The 16,671-nt window shown below is 42.8% G+C and overlaps 1 protein-coding gene across 12 annotated transcripts in view; it reads right to left on the bottom strand.

Annotated features, from left to right (window-relative positions):
* The window catches only part of LOC118376514 (FERM domain-containing protein 4A-like), a 446,877-nt gene that overhangs the window by 167,692 nt on the left and 262,514 nt on the right, over positions 1-16,671 (bottom strand). The window lies entirely within an intron of this gene.

The following is a 16,671-nucleotide window of genomic DNA, read 5'->3' as shown; positions in this document are numbered from 1 at the left end:
TGTTCTTCATCCCATTCCCCCTCTCATGCCCTTCCCTTTCTAATTGTCCTTCTTTCTTCTGGAATTCCTCTTTTTCCACCCCTCCTCCTATTCCCCCTTCTGCTCATCTTCCTCCCTCCCTCTTACACTCTTAGAAAATAGGCTGCCTGTTTCTATAGGAGAACCCTATTGGTTCCAGGTAGAACTCTTTTCAGTTCCAGGTAGAACCCTTTTGTGACCCAAAAGAGTTCTGGAACCAAAAATGTTCTACCTGGAACCAAAAAGGGTTCTTTAAAGGGGACAGCCGAAGAACCCTTTTAGGTTCTAAATAGCAGCTTTTCTTCTAAAAGTGTATAGGACTAAATCTCTGGAAAAGGTCACCACACATCATGTTAGGCAAGTGTGACGTTAGGTTTGTTCTCTTGACAGATGTATCACACAGTCACTGTACTGTAGCTACTGCTGCCTGACAGGCCAATTACATTTACAACATACCATTTACCAACAATCAAAAGCACAGTTTTGTGTTTGAGAGTAGGAGTGATGATATAATGCAATGACTGATGAGTCATAACAGAGGACATGATGGCCATGGGTAATCAATGGCAGAGGGCTGGTGCTCTATAGAAATCATGTTGTGTGTGTGTGTGTGTGTGTGTGTGTGTGTGTGTGTGTGTGTGTGTGTGTGTGTGTGTGTGTGTGTGTGTGTGTGTGTGTGTGTGTGTGTGTGTGTGTGTGTGTTTATGGAAGAGAGGGTTTGATAAATCAGATACACATTTGAAATGCATACTGTACACAACATACAGTAGCTACATGTATTAATATAAAGGCATTATCACTGAGATGGATATTCACTTTATAATCCCCTTTGGATTAGCATCATATAGAGAGGCTAGACATTTAAACTCACTTCTGAACCCACTACTACAGTCTGTACTGCAGGGATAACCCCAAACCATATCATATCTGGATTAAGTAACATGCTCTACAGCTCAGACATGATTAAAAACCAGATTTGGCAACCAAGTACTATTACAACATAATAGGTAGACTTGGAAACACAAGACTACTATGGTATAAGGAACATACTTGGCAACCTGTGTTTGTTAGGACATACCAACCAGACTTGGCAACCCATGTGTATTAGTTAATACCAGATAGACTTGGCCGGAAACATAAATATGGCTCTGGACTCATCAATCCAAATCTCCTACCGCATATCATGCAGACCTGGCAAGCCCTGTCAATGCTAGTATACCAGGCAGGCTTCACAGCAGAACATGTAGTTGTGTAAATAATCATCTCTCCCATGTGTTACACCAACATGTTGTTATCACCTCTCCCATGTGTTACACCAGCAGGTTGTTATCACCTCTCCCATGTGTTACACCAGCAGGTTGTTATCACCTCTCCCATGTGTTACACCAACAGGTTGTTATCACCTCTCCCATGTGTTACACCAACAGGTTGTTATCACCTCTCCCATGTGTTACACCAGCAGGTTGTTATCATCTCTCCCATGTGTTACACCAACATGTTGTTATCATCTCTCCCATGTGTTACACCAACAGGTTGTTATCACCTCTCCCATGTGTTACACCAACATGTTGTTATCATCTCTCCCATGTGTTACACCAACATGTTGTTATCATCTCTCCCATGTGTTACACCAGCAGGTTGTTATCACCTCTCCCATGTGTTACACCAGCAGGTTGTTATCACCTCTCCCATGTGTTACACCAGCAGGTTGTTATCATCTCTCCCATGTGTTACACCAGCAGGTTGTTATCACCTCTCCCATGTGTTACACCAGCAGGTTGTTATCACCTCTCCCATGTGTTACACCAGCAGGTTGTTATCACCTCTCCCATGTGTTACACCAGCAGGCTGTTATCATCTCTCCCATGTGTTACACCAGCAGGTTGTTATCACCTCTCCCATGTGTTACACCAGCAGGTTGTTATCACCTCTCCCATGTGTTACACCAGCAGGTTGTTATCATCTCTCCCATGGGTTACACCAGAGGGTTGTTATCACCTCTCCCATGTGTTACACCAGCAGGTTGTTATCACCTCTCCCATGTGTTACACCAGCAGGTTGTTATCACCTCTCCCATGTGTTACACCAGCAGGTTGTTATCACCTCTCCCATGTGTTACACCAGCAGGTTGTTATCACCTCTCCCATGTGTTACACCAGCAGGTTGTTATCACCTCTCCCATGTGTTACACCAGCAGGTTGTTATCACCTCTCCCATGTGTCACACCAGCAGGTTGTTATCATCTCTCCCATGTGTTACACCAGGGGTTGTTATCATCTCTCCCATGGGTTACACCAGGGGTTGTTATCATCTCTCCCATGTGTTACACCAGGGGCTGTTATCACCTCTCCCATGTGTTACACCAGCAGGTTGTTATCACCTCTCCCATGTGTTACACCAGCAGGTTGTTATCACCTCTCCCATGTGTTACACCAGCAGGTTGTTATCACCTCTCCCATGTGTTACACCAGCAGGTTGTTATCACCTCTCCCATGTGTTACACCAGCAGGTTGTTATCACCTCTCCCATGTGTTACACCAGCAGGTTGTTATCACCTCTCCCATGTGTCACACCAGCAGGTTGTTATCATCTCTCCCATGTGTTACACCAGGGGTTGTTATCAGTGTTACACCAGGGGTTGTTATCACCTCTCCCATGTGTTACACCAGGGGTTGTTATCACCTCTCCCATGTGTTACACCAGGGGTTGTTATCACCTCTCCCAGGTGTTACACCAGGGGGTTGTTATCACCTCTCCCATGTGTTACACCAGGGGTTGTTATCACCTCTCCCATGTGTTACACCAGGGGTTGTTATCACCTCTCCCAGGTGTTACACCAGGGGTTGTTATCATCTCTCCCATGTGTTACACCAACATGTTGTTATCACCCATCCCATGTGTTACACCAGAAGGTTGTTATCACCTCTCCCATGTGTTACACCAGCAGGTTGTTATCACCTCTCCCATGTGTTACACCAGCAGGTTGTTATCACCTCTCCCATGTGTTACACCAGCAGGTTGTTATCACCTCTCCCATGTGTTACACCAGCAGGTTGTTATCATCTCTCCCATGTGTTACACCAGCAGGTTGTTATCACCTCTCCCATGTGTTACACCAGCAGGTTGTTATCACCTCTCCCATGTGTTACACCAGCAGGTTGTTATCACCTCTCCCATGTGTTACACCAGCAGGTTGTTATCACCTCTCCCATGTGTTACACCAGGGGGTTGTTATCACCTCTCCCATGTGTTACACCAGCAGGTTGTTATCACCTCTCCCAGGTGTTACACCAGGGGGTTGTTATCACCTCTCCCAGGTGTTACACCAGGGGGTTGTTATCACCTCTCCCATGTGTTACACCAGGAGGTTGTTATCACCTCTCCCATGTGTTACACCAGGGGTTGTTATCACCTCTCCCATGTGTTACACCAGGGGGTTGTTATCACCTCTCCCAGGTGTTACACCAGGGGGTTGTTATCATCTCTCCCATGTGTTACACCAACAGGTTGTTATCACCCATCCCATGTGTTACACCAGAAGGTTGTTATCACCTCTCCCATGTGTTACACCAACATGTTGTTATCATCTCTCCCATGTGTTACACCAACAGGTTGTTATCACCTCTCCCATGTGTTACACCAGCAGGTTGTTATCACCTCTCCCATGTGTTACACCAGGGGTTGTTATCATCTCTCCCATGTGTTACACCAGCCGGTTGTTATCACCTCTCACATGGGTTACAACAACATGTTGTTATCATCTCTCCCATGGGTTACACCAACAGGTTGTTATCACCTCTCCCATGTGTTACACCAACAGGTTGTTATCACCTCTCCCATGTGTTACACCAACAGGTTGTTATCACCTCTCCCATGTCTTACACCAACAGGTTGTTTTCACCTCTCCCATGTGTTACACCAACAGGTTGTTATCACCCATCCCATGTGTTACACCAGCAGGTTGTTATCACCTCTCCCATGTGTTACACCAACAGGTTGTTATCACCTCTCCCATGTGTTACACCAACAGGTTGTTATCACCCATCCCATGTGTTACACCAGCAGGTTGTTATCACCTCTCCCATGTGTTACACCAACATGTTGTTATCATCTCTCCCATGTGTTACACCAACAGGTTGTTATCACCTCTCCCATGTGTTACACCAGCAGGTTGTTATCACCTCTCCCATGTGTTACACCAGGGGGTTGTTATCATCTCTCCCATGTGTTACACCAGCAGGTTGTTATCATCTCTCCCATGTGTTACACCAGCAGGTTGTTATCACCTCTCCCATGTCACCAGGGGTTGTTATCATCTCTCCCATGTGTTACACCAGCAGGTTGTTATCACCTCTCCCATGTGTTACACCAACATGTTGTTATCACCTCTCCCATGTGTTACACCAACATGTTGTTATCACCTCTCCCATGTGTTACACCAACATGTTGTTATCACCTCTCCCATGTGTTACACCAACAGGTTGTTATCACCTCTCCCATGTGTTACACCAACAGGTTGTTATCACCTCTCCCATGTGTTACACCAGCAGGTTGTTATCACCTCTCCCATGTGTTACACCAACAGGTTGTTATCACCTCTCCCATGTGTTACACCAGCAGGTTGTTATCACCTCTCCCATGTGTTACACCAACAGGTTGTTATCACCTCTCCCATGGGTTACACCAGCAGGTTGTTATCACCTCTCCCAGGTGTTACACCAGCAGGTTGTTATCACCTATCCCATGTGTTACACCAGCAGGTTGTTATCACCTCTCCCATGTGTTACACCAGGGGTTGTTATCACCTCTCCCATGTGTTACACCAGGGGTTGTTATCATCTCTCCCATGTGTTACACCAGCAGGTTGTTATCATCTCCCCATGTGTTACACCAACATGTTGTTATCATCTCTCCCATGTGTTACACCAACATGTTGTTATCACCTTCCCATGTGTTACACCAGCAGGTTGTTATCACCTCTCCCATGTGTTACACCAGGGGTTGTTATCATCTCTCCCATGTGTTACACCAGCAGGTTGTTATCATCTCTCCCATGTGTTACACCAACATGTTGTTATCATCTCTCCCATGTGTTACACCAACATGTTGTTATCACCTCTCCCATGTGTTACACCAGCAGGTTGTTATCACCTCTCCCATGTGTTACACCAACAGGTTGTTATCATCTCTCCCATGGGTTACACCAACAAGTTGTTATCACCTCTCCCATGTGTTACACCAGCAGGTTGTTATCACCTCTCCTATGTGTTACACCAACATGTTGTTATCATCTCTCCCATGTGTTACACCAACATGTTGTTATCACCTCTCCCATGTGTTACACCAGCAGGTTGTTATCACCTCTCCCATGTGTTACACCAACAGGTTGTTATGATCTGGGTTACACCAACAGGTTGTTATCATCTCTCCCATGTGTTACACCAACATGTTGTTATCATCTCTCCCATGTGTTACACCAACAGGTTGTTATCATCTCTCCCATGTGTTACACCAACAGGTTGTTATCACCTCTCCCATGTGTTACACCAACAGGTTGTTATCATCTCTCCCATGTGTTACACCAACAGGTTGTTATCATCTCTCCCATGTGTTACACCAACAGGTTGTTATCATCTCTCCCATGTGTTACACCAACAGGTTGTTATCACCTCTCCCATGTGTTACACCAACAGGTTGTTATCACCTCTCCCATGTGTTACACCAACAGGTTGTTATCATCTCTCCCATGTGTTACACCAACAGGTTGTTATCATCTCTCCCATGTGTTACACCAACAGGTTGTTATCACCTCTCCCATGTGTTACACCAACAGGTTGTTATGATCTCTATTACACCAACAGGTTGTTATCATCTCTCCCATGTGTTACACCAACATGTTGTTATCATCTCTCCCATGTGTTACACCAACAGGTTGTTATCACCTCTCCCATGTGTTACACCAGGGGTTGTTATCATCATGTGTTACACCAACATGTTGTTATCACCTCTCCCATGTGTTACACCAGCAGGTTGTTATCACCTCTCCCATGTGTTACACCAGCAGGTTGTTATCACCTCTCCCATGTGTTACACCAACAGGTTGTTATCACCTCTCCCATGTGTTACACCAGCAGGTTGTTATCACCTCTCCCATGTGTTACACCAGCAGGTTGTTATCACCTCTCCCATGTGTTACACCAACAGGTTGTTATCATCTCTCCCATGTGTTACACCAACAGGTTGTTATCACCTCTCCCATGTGTTACACCAACAGGTTGTTATCATCTCTCCCATGTGTTACACCAACAGGTTGTTATCACCCATCCCATGTCACCAGCAGCTTGTTATCACCATGTGTTACACCAACAGGTTGTTATCACCTCTCCCATGTGTTACACCAACATGTTGTTATCATCTCTCCCATGTGTTACACCAGGGGTTGTTATCATCTCTCCCATGTGTTACACCAACAGGTTGTTATCATCTCTCCCATGGGTTACACCAACAGGTTGTTATCATCTCTCCCATGTGTTACACCAACATGTTGTTATCATCTCTCCCATGTGTTACACCAACATGTTGTTATCATCTCTCCCATGTGTTACACCAACATGTTGTTATCACCTCTCCCATGTGTTACACCAGCAGGTTGTTATCATCTCTCCCATGTGTTACACCAACAGGTTGTTATCATCTCTCCCATGTGTTACACCAGCAGGTTGTTATCACCTCTCCCATGTGTTACACCAACAGGTTGTTATCACCTCTCCCATGTGTTACACCAGCAGGTTGTTATCACCTCTCCCATGTGTTACACCAACAGGTTGTTATCATCTCTCCCATGGGTTACACCAACAGGTTGTTATCATCTCTCCCATGTGTTACACCAGCAGGTTGTTATCACCTCTCCCATGTGTTACACCAACAGGTTGTTATCATCTCTCCCATGGGTTACACCAACAGGTTGTTATCACCCATCCCATGTGTTACACCAGCAGGTTGTTATCACCTCTCCTATGTGTTACACCAACAGGTTGTTATCACCTCTCCCATGTGTTACACCAACATGTTGTTATCACCTCTCCCATGTGTTACACCAACATGTTGTTATAATATAATATATATGCCATTTAGCAGACGCTTTTATCCAAAGCGACTTACAACCACCAGCAGGTTGTTATCATCTCTCCCATGTGTTACACCAACAGGTTGTTATCACCTCTCCCATGTGTTACACCAGCAGGTTGTTATCACCTCTCCCATGTGTTACACCAACAGGTTGTTATCATCTCTCCCATGTGTTACACCAGCAGGTTGTTATCACCTCTCCCATGTGTTACACCAGCAGGTTGTTATCACCTCTCCCATGTGTTACACCAACATGTTGTTATCACCTCTCCCATGTGTTACACCAGGAGGTTGTTATCACCTCTCCCATGTGTTACACCAGGGGTTGTTATCATCTCTCCCATGTGTTACACCAGGGGTTGTTATCACCTCTCCCACGTGTTACAGGTTGTTATCACCTCTCCCATGTGTTACACCAACATGGTTGTTATAATATAATAATAATATATGCACCTTAGCCCTTTTATGTTACAACCACCAGCAGGTTGTTATCACCTCTCCCATGTGTTACACCAACAGGTTGTTATCACCTCTCCCATGTGTTACACCAGCAGGTTGTTATCACCTCTCCCATGTGTTACACCAACATGTTGTTATCATCTCTCCCATGTGTTACACCAGCAGGTTGTTATCACCTCTCCCATGTGTTACACCAACATGTTGTTATCATCTCTCCCATGTGTTACACCAACAGGTTGTTATCACCTCTCCCATGTGTTACACCAGCAGGTTGTTATCACCTCTCCCATGTGTTACACCAGGGGGTTGTTATCATCTCTCCCATGTGTTACACCAGCAGGTTGTTATCACCTCTCCCATGTGTTACACCAGCAGGTTGTTATCACCTCTCCCATGTGTTACACCAGGGGTTGTTATCATCTCTCCCATGTGTTACACCAGCAGGTTGTTATCACCTCTCCCATGTGTTACACCAGCAGGTTGTTATCATCTCTCCCATGTGTTACACCAACAGGTTGTTATCACCTCTCCCATGTGTTACACCAACAGGTTGTTATCACCTCTCCCATGTGTTACACCAACAGGTTGTTATCACCTCTCCCATGTGTTACACCAACAGGTTGTTATCACCTCTCCCATGTGTTACACCAACAGGTTGTTATCACCTCTCCCATGTGTTACACCAACAGGTTGTTATCATCTCTCCCATGTGTTACACCAGGGGGTTGTTATCACCTCTCCCAGGTGTTACACCAGGGGGTTGTTATCATCTCTCCCATGTGTTACACCAACATGTTGTTATCATCTCTCCCATGTGTTACACCAGAAGGTTGTTATCACCTCTCCCATGTGTTACACCAACATGTTGTTATCATCTCTCCCATGTGTTACACCAACAGGTTGTTATCACCTCTCCCATGTGTTACACCAACATGTTGTTATCACCTCTCCCATGTGTTACACCAGCAGGTTGTTATCATCTCTCCCATGTGTTACACCAGCAGGTTGTTATCATCTCTCCCATGTGTTACACCAGCAGGTTGTTATCACCTCTCCCATGTGTTACACCAACAGGTTGTTATCATCTCTCCCATGTGTTACACCAACAGGTTGTTATCACCTCTCCCATGTGTTACACCAGCAGGTTGTTATCATCTCTCCCATGTGTTACACCAGCAGGTTGTTATCACCTCTCCCATGTGTTACACCAACAGGTTGTTATCATCCCATGTGTTACACCAGCAGGTTGTTATCACCTCTCCCATGTGTTACACCAACAGGTTGTTATCATCTCTCCCATGGGTTACACCAACAGGTTGTTATCACCCATCCCATGTGTTACACCAGCAGGTTGTTATCACCTCTCCCATGTGTTACACCAGCAGGTTGTTATCACCTCTCCCATGTGTTACACCAGCAGGTTGTTATCACCTCTCCCATGTGTTACACCAACAGGTTGTTATCACCTCTCCCATGTGTTACACCAACATGTTGTTATAATATAATATATATGCCATTTAGCAGACGCTTTTATCCAAAGCGACTTACAACCACCAGCAGGTTGTTATCATCTCTCCCATGTGTTACACCAACAGGTTGTTATCACCTCTCCCATGTGTTACACCAGCAGGTTGTTATCACCTCTCCCATGTGTTACACCAACAGGTTGTTATCATCTCTCCCATGTGTTACACCAGCAGGTTGTTATCACCTCTCCCATGTGTTACACCAGCAGGTTGTTATCACCTCTCCCATGTGTTACACCAGCAGGTTGTTATCACCTCTCCCATGTGTTACACCAGCAGGTTGTTATCACCTCTCCCATGTGTTACACCAGGGGTTGTTATCATCTCTCCCATGTGTTACACCAGGGGTTGTTATCACCTCTCCCACGTGTTACACCAGGGGTTGTTATCACCTCTCCCATGTGTTACACCAACATGTTGTTATAATATAATAATAATATATGCCATTTAGTTTTATCCAAAGTTACACCACCAGCAGGTTGTTATCACCTCTCCCATGTGTTACACCAACAGGTTGTTATCACCTCTCCCATGTGTTACACCAGCAGGTTGTTATCACCTCTCCCATGTGTTACACCAACATGTTGTTATCACCTCTCCCATGTGTTACACCAGCAGGTTGTTATCACCTCTCCCATGTGTTACACCAACATGTTGTTATCATCTCTCCCATGTGTTACACCAACAGGTTGTTATCAACTCTCCCATGTGTTACACCAGCAGGTTGTTATCACCTCTCCCATGTGTTACACCAGGGGTTGTTATCATCTCTCCCATGTGTTACACCAGCAGGTTGTTATCATCTCTCCCATGGGTTACACCAGCAGGTTGTTATCACCTCTCCCATGTGTTACACCAGGGGTTGTTATCATCTCTCCCATGTGTTACACCAGCAGGTTGTTATCACCTCTCCCATGTGTTACACCAGCAGGTTGTTATCATCTCTCCCATGGGTTACTTGTTATCCTCATGTGTTACACCAGCAGGTTGTTATCACCTCTCCCATGTGTTACACCAACATGTTGTTATCACCTCTCCCATGTGTTACACCAGGGGGTTGTTATCACCTCTCCCATGTGTTACACCAACATGTTGTTATCATCTCTCCCATGTGTTACACCAACAGGTTGTTATCACCTCTCCCATGTGTTACACCAACAGGTTGTTATCATCTCTCCCATGTGTTACACCAGGGGGTTGTTATCACCTCTCCCAGGTGTTACACCAGGGGGTTGTTATCATCTCTCCCATGTGTTACACCAACAGGTTGTTATCACCCATCCCATGTGTTACACCAGAAGGTTGTTATCATCTCTCCCATCCCATTGTTATCACCTCTCCCATGTGTTACACCAGGGGGTTGTTATCATCTCTCCCATGTGTTACACCAGCAGGTTGTTATCACCTCTCCCATGTGTTACACCAGCAGGTTATCATCTCTCCCATGGGTTACAGGTTGTTATCATCTCTCCCATGTGTTACACCAGCAGGTTGTTATCACCAACATGTTGTTATCTCCCCATGTGTTACACCAGCAGGTTGTTATCACCTCTCCCATGTGTTACACCAACATGTTGTTATCATCTCTCCCATGTGTTACACCAACAGGTTGTTATCACCTCTCCCATGTGTTACACCAGCAGGTTGTTATCACCTCTCCCATGTGTTACACCAACAGGTTGTTATCATCTCTCCCATGTGTTACACCAGCAGGTTGTTATCATCTCTCCCATCCCACCAGGGGTTGGTGTTACACCAGGGGTTGTTATCATCTCTCCCATGTGTTACACCAGCAGGTTGTTATCATCTCTCCCATGTGTTACACCAGGGGGTTGTTATCACCTCTCCCATGTGTTACACCAGCAGGTTGTTATCACCTCTCCCATGTGTTACACCAGCAGGTTGTTATCACCTCTCCCATGTGTTACACCAGCAGGTTGTTATCACCTCTCCCATGTGTTACACCAGCAGGTTGTTATCATCTCTCCCATGTGTTACACCAGGGGGTTGTTATCACCTCTCCCATGTGTTACACCAGGGGGTTGTTATCACCTCTCCCATGTGTTACACCAGCAGGTTGTTATCATCTCTCCCATGTGTTACACCAGCAGGTTGTTATCACCTCTCCCATGTGTTACACCAGCAGGTTGTTATCACCTCTCCCATGTGTTACACCAGCAGGTTGTTATCACCTCTCCCATGTGTTACACCAACAGGTTGTTATCACCTCTCCCATGTGTTACACCAACAGGTTGTTATCACCTCTCCCATGGGTTACACCAGGGGGTTTTATCATCTCCCAGGTGTTACACCAGCAGGTTGTTATCACCTTCCCATTTGTTACACCAGCAGGTTGTTATCACCTCTCCCATGTGTTACAACAGGGGTTGTTATCATCTCTCCCATGTGTGCAGGTGTTATCACCTCTCCCATGTGTTACACCAGGGGTTGTTATCATCTCTCCCATGTGTTACACCAACAGGTTGTTATCACCTCTCCCATGTGTTACACCAGCAGGTTGTTATCACCTCTCCCATGTGTTACACCAACATGTTGTTATCATCTCTCCCATGTGTTACACCAACAGGTTGTTATCATCTCTCCCATGTGTTACACCAACAGGTTGTTATCACCTCTCCCATGTGTTACACCAACAGGTTGTTTCGCTTCTTCATTTATATCACCAGAAAAGTAATCACATTATTTGTGTGTATGTGTGTGTGTGTGTGTGTGCGTGTGCGTGTTTGTGGTGTGTAATTAATCCAGCGGGCCACTGTCTCATGGCTCTAGCGTGGAATATTCTCACATTACCACTGAAATGAGATTCCTGCTCCACTAAGGAGCTTATGACACACAGTAAGTAAATAAAATGGTAGAGAAAGAGAGAGAGAGAGAGAGAGAGGATTTGTGTGTCTGTGTAAAGTATGCGGCAAATTGTGAACACTGTATGTGCAAAATGTAAGAGAGATGGATGGAAAGAAGAGAGAGGTATTATACAGTATGTAAGCCCTATTTCCCCATAAACATGTGCATACTCCTAAAAATGAAATGAAATATGAGTGAATTTACATAAAAACGTATCCAGAGTCCTCTGCTGGTACACTGTAGATATAATAGAGATATGAATGGACTTTCTTTCCTCTGATCATAACTTCAAGAAGATAAATGTATATCTATGTTTCCCATCATTAACTGGCCACTCAGTTTATCTCAATGCTTACAGCACATGTGCTCGGTGAAAACAGAGAGTCAGTTAAAACCGTTTACAGTGTGTCCCTCGGGAGCACAGCTTATTTACATAGTATGTCTGGAAAACATTAACCACTGCCTCATTCCCAGGTTTATCATGTGTGTCTGTGTGTGTCCGCGTGCGTGTGTGTACGTGTGTGTCCGAATATAAAACATAAACAAGCCTCCAGCTAGTTATTAGAAAAAATACAGAAAACCAAACAAATGTATGAACAGATAGGGAATGGAATCTCTTGTCTCCCCTCCTCGCCATCCCTTTCTCCAAAACTCCACCTCTTCCTTCTCTCCACTCCTCCACCCAGCAGAAACAACAGAATCTCTCACGGTTTGGTTCTGGGAAAAGGTTTTCTCCCATAAAACACCGGAGTTGGCTGGAAAACAGAGCTGGCAGCCAAAACGGGATAGAGATGGGAATTCTATTGAACAGAGTCAGAGGCGCGTGTGTACTGTATGTCAGAGGAGAGCTGAGCTGGAAGTTTCCCCTGCAGTTGGACAGGGAATGAGGGATGGGGGAGTTGGGATTTGTCGTGGATCAGCAGATTCTAATGTATAGTGCAATGTGTGTGTGTGTGTCTGTGTGTGTGTGTTTGTGTGAATGCACAAGTGCCTGTGCTTATGTAGTATGAATGTGTAAGTGTTTCAACTATGACAAAATAATTGTTTTCTGACAATCACTAGATAATACAAATCCAAGAATTCCTCTGGCAGAATGATTTGATGAACAGTTTACAGCTTAGCAACACACACGCATGCACACACGCACACACAGACACACACACACACACACACACAAACACACACACACACGCACATGCACGCACGCGCACACGCGCACACACGCACACTGTGTCTATGTATGCTGATGACATCAGCTACCACATCAAGTGGATTAACTGCAACACTTAACAAAGAGTTTCAGAATGGGTGGCAAAAAATAAGCTAGTCGTAAATATTTCAGAAACTAAAAGCATTGTATTTGGGACAAACCCTAAACTAAATCTTGTAATAAATAATGTGGAAATTGAGCAAGCTGAGGTGACTAAACAGCTTGGAATAACTCTGGATTGTAAACTGTCATGGTCAAAACATATTGATATAATGATAGCTAAGATGGGGAGAAGTCTGTCCATAGTACGAAAAGGACAAAAATATATGAATTCACTGCTGTATGTCGCTCTGGATCAGAGCTGAAGGACTAAACAGTCAAAGGTAAATAAAGCGCTGCTCTGCCTTATTGACATTACTATGAAGGAAACAAGTCCTACAATGCCACCAAGGGTCTCTTCACAGTCCCCAAGTCCAGAACGCACAGAACTACTCTCTTCCACATCAAGTCATTTATGTAAGCAGTAAAATCAGATTTAAAAACATCTACACCTTATGGAACCACGCGGACTGTGAACAGACACACACAGGCACATGCAGACGCACACACACGTATATTGTAATATTGTTATATGGTGGCATTAGAAATGTTGTGTTGTAGATATGTTGTGTTGTAGATATGTTGTGTTGTAGATATGTTGTGGTTGTAGATATGTTGTGTTGTAGATATGTTGTGTTGTAGATATGTTGTGTTGTTGTAGATATGTTGTGTTGTTGTAGATATGTTGTGTTGTAGATATGTTGTGTTGTAGATATGTTGTGTTGTAGATATGTTGTGGTTGTAGATATGTTGTGGTTGTAGATATGTTGTGTTGTTGTAGATATGTTGTGTTGTAGATATGTTGTGTTGTAGATATGTTGTGTTGTAGATATGTTGTGGTTGTAGATATGTTGTGGTTGTAGATATGTTGTGTTGTAGATATGTTGTGTTGTTGTAGATATGTTGTGTTGTTGTAGATATGTTGTGTTGTAGATATGTTGTGTTGTAGATATGTTGTGTTGTAGATATGTTGTGGTTGTAGATATGTTGTGGTTGTAGATATGTTGTGTTGTAGATATGTTGTGTTGTAGATATGTTGTGGTTTAGATATGTTGTGTTGTTGTAGATATGTTGTGTTGTAGATATGTTGTGTTGTTGTAGATATGTTGTGTTGTTGTAGATATGTTGTGTTGTTGTAGATATGTTGTGTTGTAGATATGTTGTGTTGTAGATATGTTGTGTTGTAGATATGTTGTGGTTGTAGATATGTTGTGGTTGTAGATATGTTGTGTTGTAGATATGTTGTGTTTTAGATATGTTGTGTTGTTGTAGATATGTTGTGTTGTTGTAGATATGTTGTGTTGTAGATATGTTGTAGATATGTTGTGTTGTTGTAGATATGTTGTGTTGTAGATATGTTGTGTTGTTGTAGATATGTTGTGTTGTAGATATGTTGTGTTGTAGATATGTTGGTTGTAGATATGTTGTGTTGTGTTGTTGTAGATATGTTGTGTTGTTGTAGATATGTTGTGTTGTTGTAGATATGTTGTGTTGTTGTAGATATGTTGTGTTGTAGATATGTTGTGTTGTGTGGTTGTAGATATGTTGTGGTTGTAGATATGTTGTGTTGTAGATATGTTGTGTTGTAGATATGTTGTGTTGTAGATATGTTGTGTTGTAGATATGTTGTGTTGTTGTAGATATGTTGTGTTGTAGATATGTTGTGTTGTAGATATGTTGTGTTGTTGTAGATATGTTGTGGTTGTAGATATGTTGTGTTGTAGATATGTTGTGTTGTAGATATGTTGTGTTGTTGTAGATATGTTGTGGTTGTAGATATGTTGTGTTGTAGATATGTTGTGTTGTAGATATGTTGTGTTGTAGATATGTTGTGTTGTTGTAGATATGTTGTGTTGTAGATATGTTGTGTTGTTGTAGATATGTTGTGTTGTAGATATGTTGTGTTGTAGATATGTTGTGTTGTTGTAGATATGTTGTGTTGTAGATATGTTGTGTTGTAGATGTGTTGTGTTGTTGTAGATATGTTGTGTTGTTGTAGATATGTTGTGTTGTTGTAGATATGTTGTGTTGTTGTAGATATGTTGTGTTGTAGATATGTTGTGTTGTAGATATGTTGTGGTTGTAGATATGTTGTGTTGTTGTAGATATGTTGTGTTGTAGATATGTTGTGGTTGTAGATATGTTGTGTTGTAGATATGTTGTGTTGTAGATATGTTGTGTTGTTGTAGATATGTTGTGTTGTAGATATGTTGTGTTGTAGATATGTTGTGTTGTAGATATGTTGTGTTGTAGATATGTTGTGTTGTAGATATGTTGTGGTTGTAGATATGTTGTGTTGTAGATATGTTGTGTTGTAGATATATTGTGTTGTAGATATGTTGTGGTTGTAGATATGTTGTGCTGTAGATATGTTGTGTTGTAGATATGTTGTGTTGTAGATATGTTGTGTTGTATATATGTTGTGTTGTAGATATGTTGTGTTGTAGATATGTTGTGTTGTAGATATGTTGTGGTTGTAGATATGTTGTGTTGTAGATATGTTGTGTTGTAGATATGTTGTGTTGTAGATATGTTGTGGATATGTTGTGTTGTTGTAGATATGTTGTGTTGTAGATATGTTGTGGTTGTAGATATGTTGTGCTGTAGATATGTTGTGTTGTAGATATGTTGTGTTGTAGATATGTTGTGTTGTAGATATGTTGTGTTGTAGATATGTTGTGTTGTAGATATGTTGTGGTTGTAGAGTTGTGTTGTATATGTTGTAGATATGTTGTGTAGTAGATATGTTGTGTTGTAGATATGTTGTGGTTGTAGATATGTTGTGTTGTAGATATGTTGTGTTGTAGATATGTTGTGTTGTAGATATGTTGTGGTTGTAGATATGTTGTGTTGTTGATATGTTGTGTTGTAGATATGTTGTGTTGTAGATATGTTGTGTTGTAGGTATGTTGTGTTGTAGATATGTTGGGTTGTAGATATGTTGTGTTGTAGATATGTTGTGGTTGTAGATATGTTGTGGTTGTAGATATGTTGTGTTGTAGATATGTTGGGTTGTAGATATGTTGTGTTGTAGATATGTTGGGTTGTAGATATGTTGTGTTGTAGATATGTTGTGGTTGTAGATATGTTGTGTTGTAGATATGTTGTGTTGTAGATATGTTGGGTTGTAGATATGTTGTGTTGTAGATATGTTGGGTTGTTGATATGTTGTGTTGTTGTAGATATGTTGGGTTGTAGATATGTTGTGTTGTAGATATGTTGGGTTGTAGATATGTTGTGTTGTAGATATGTTGTGGTTGTAGATATGTTGTGTTGTAGTATGTTGTGTGTAGATATGTTGTGTTGTAGATATGTTGTGGTTGTAGATATGTTGTGTTGTAGATATGTTGTGTTGTAGATATGTTG

The sequence above is a fragment of the Oncorhynchus keta genome, chromosome 22 (genome assembly GCF_023373465.1).
Source record: "Oncorhynchus keta strain PuntledgeMale-10-30-2019 chromosome 22, Oket_V2, whole genome shotgun sequence".
Classification (NCBI taxonomy): domain Eukaryota; kingdom Metazoa; phylum Chordata; class Actinopteri; order Salmoniformes; family Salmonidae; genus Oncorhynchus; species Oncorhynchus keta.
This window is presented reverse-complemented; position numbering and strand designations above follow the sequence as displayed.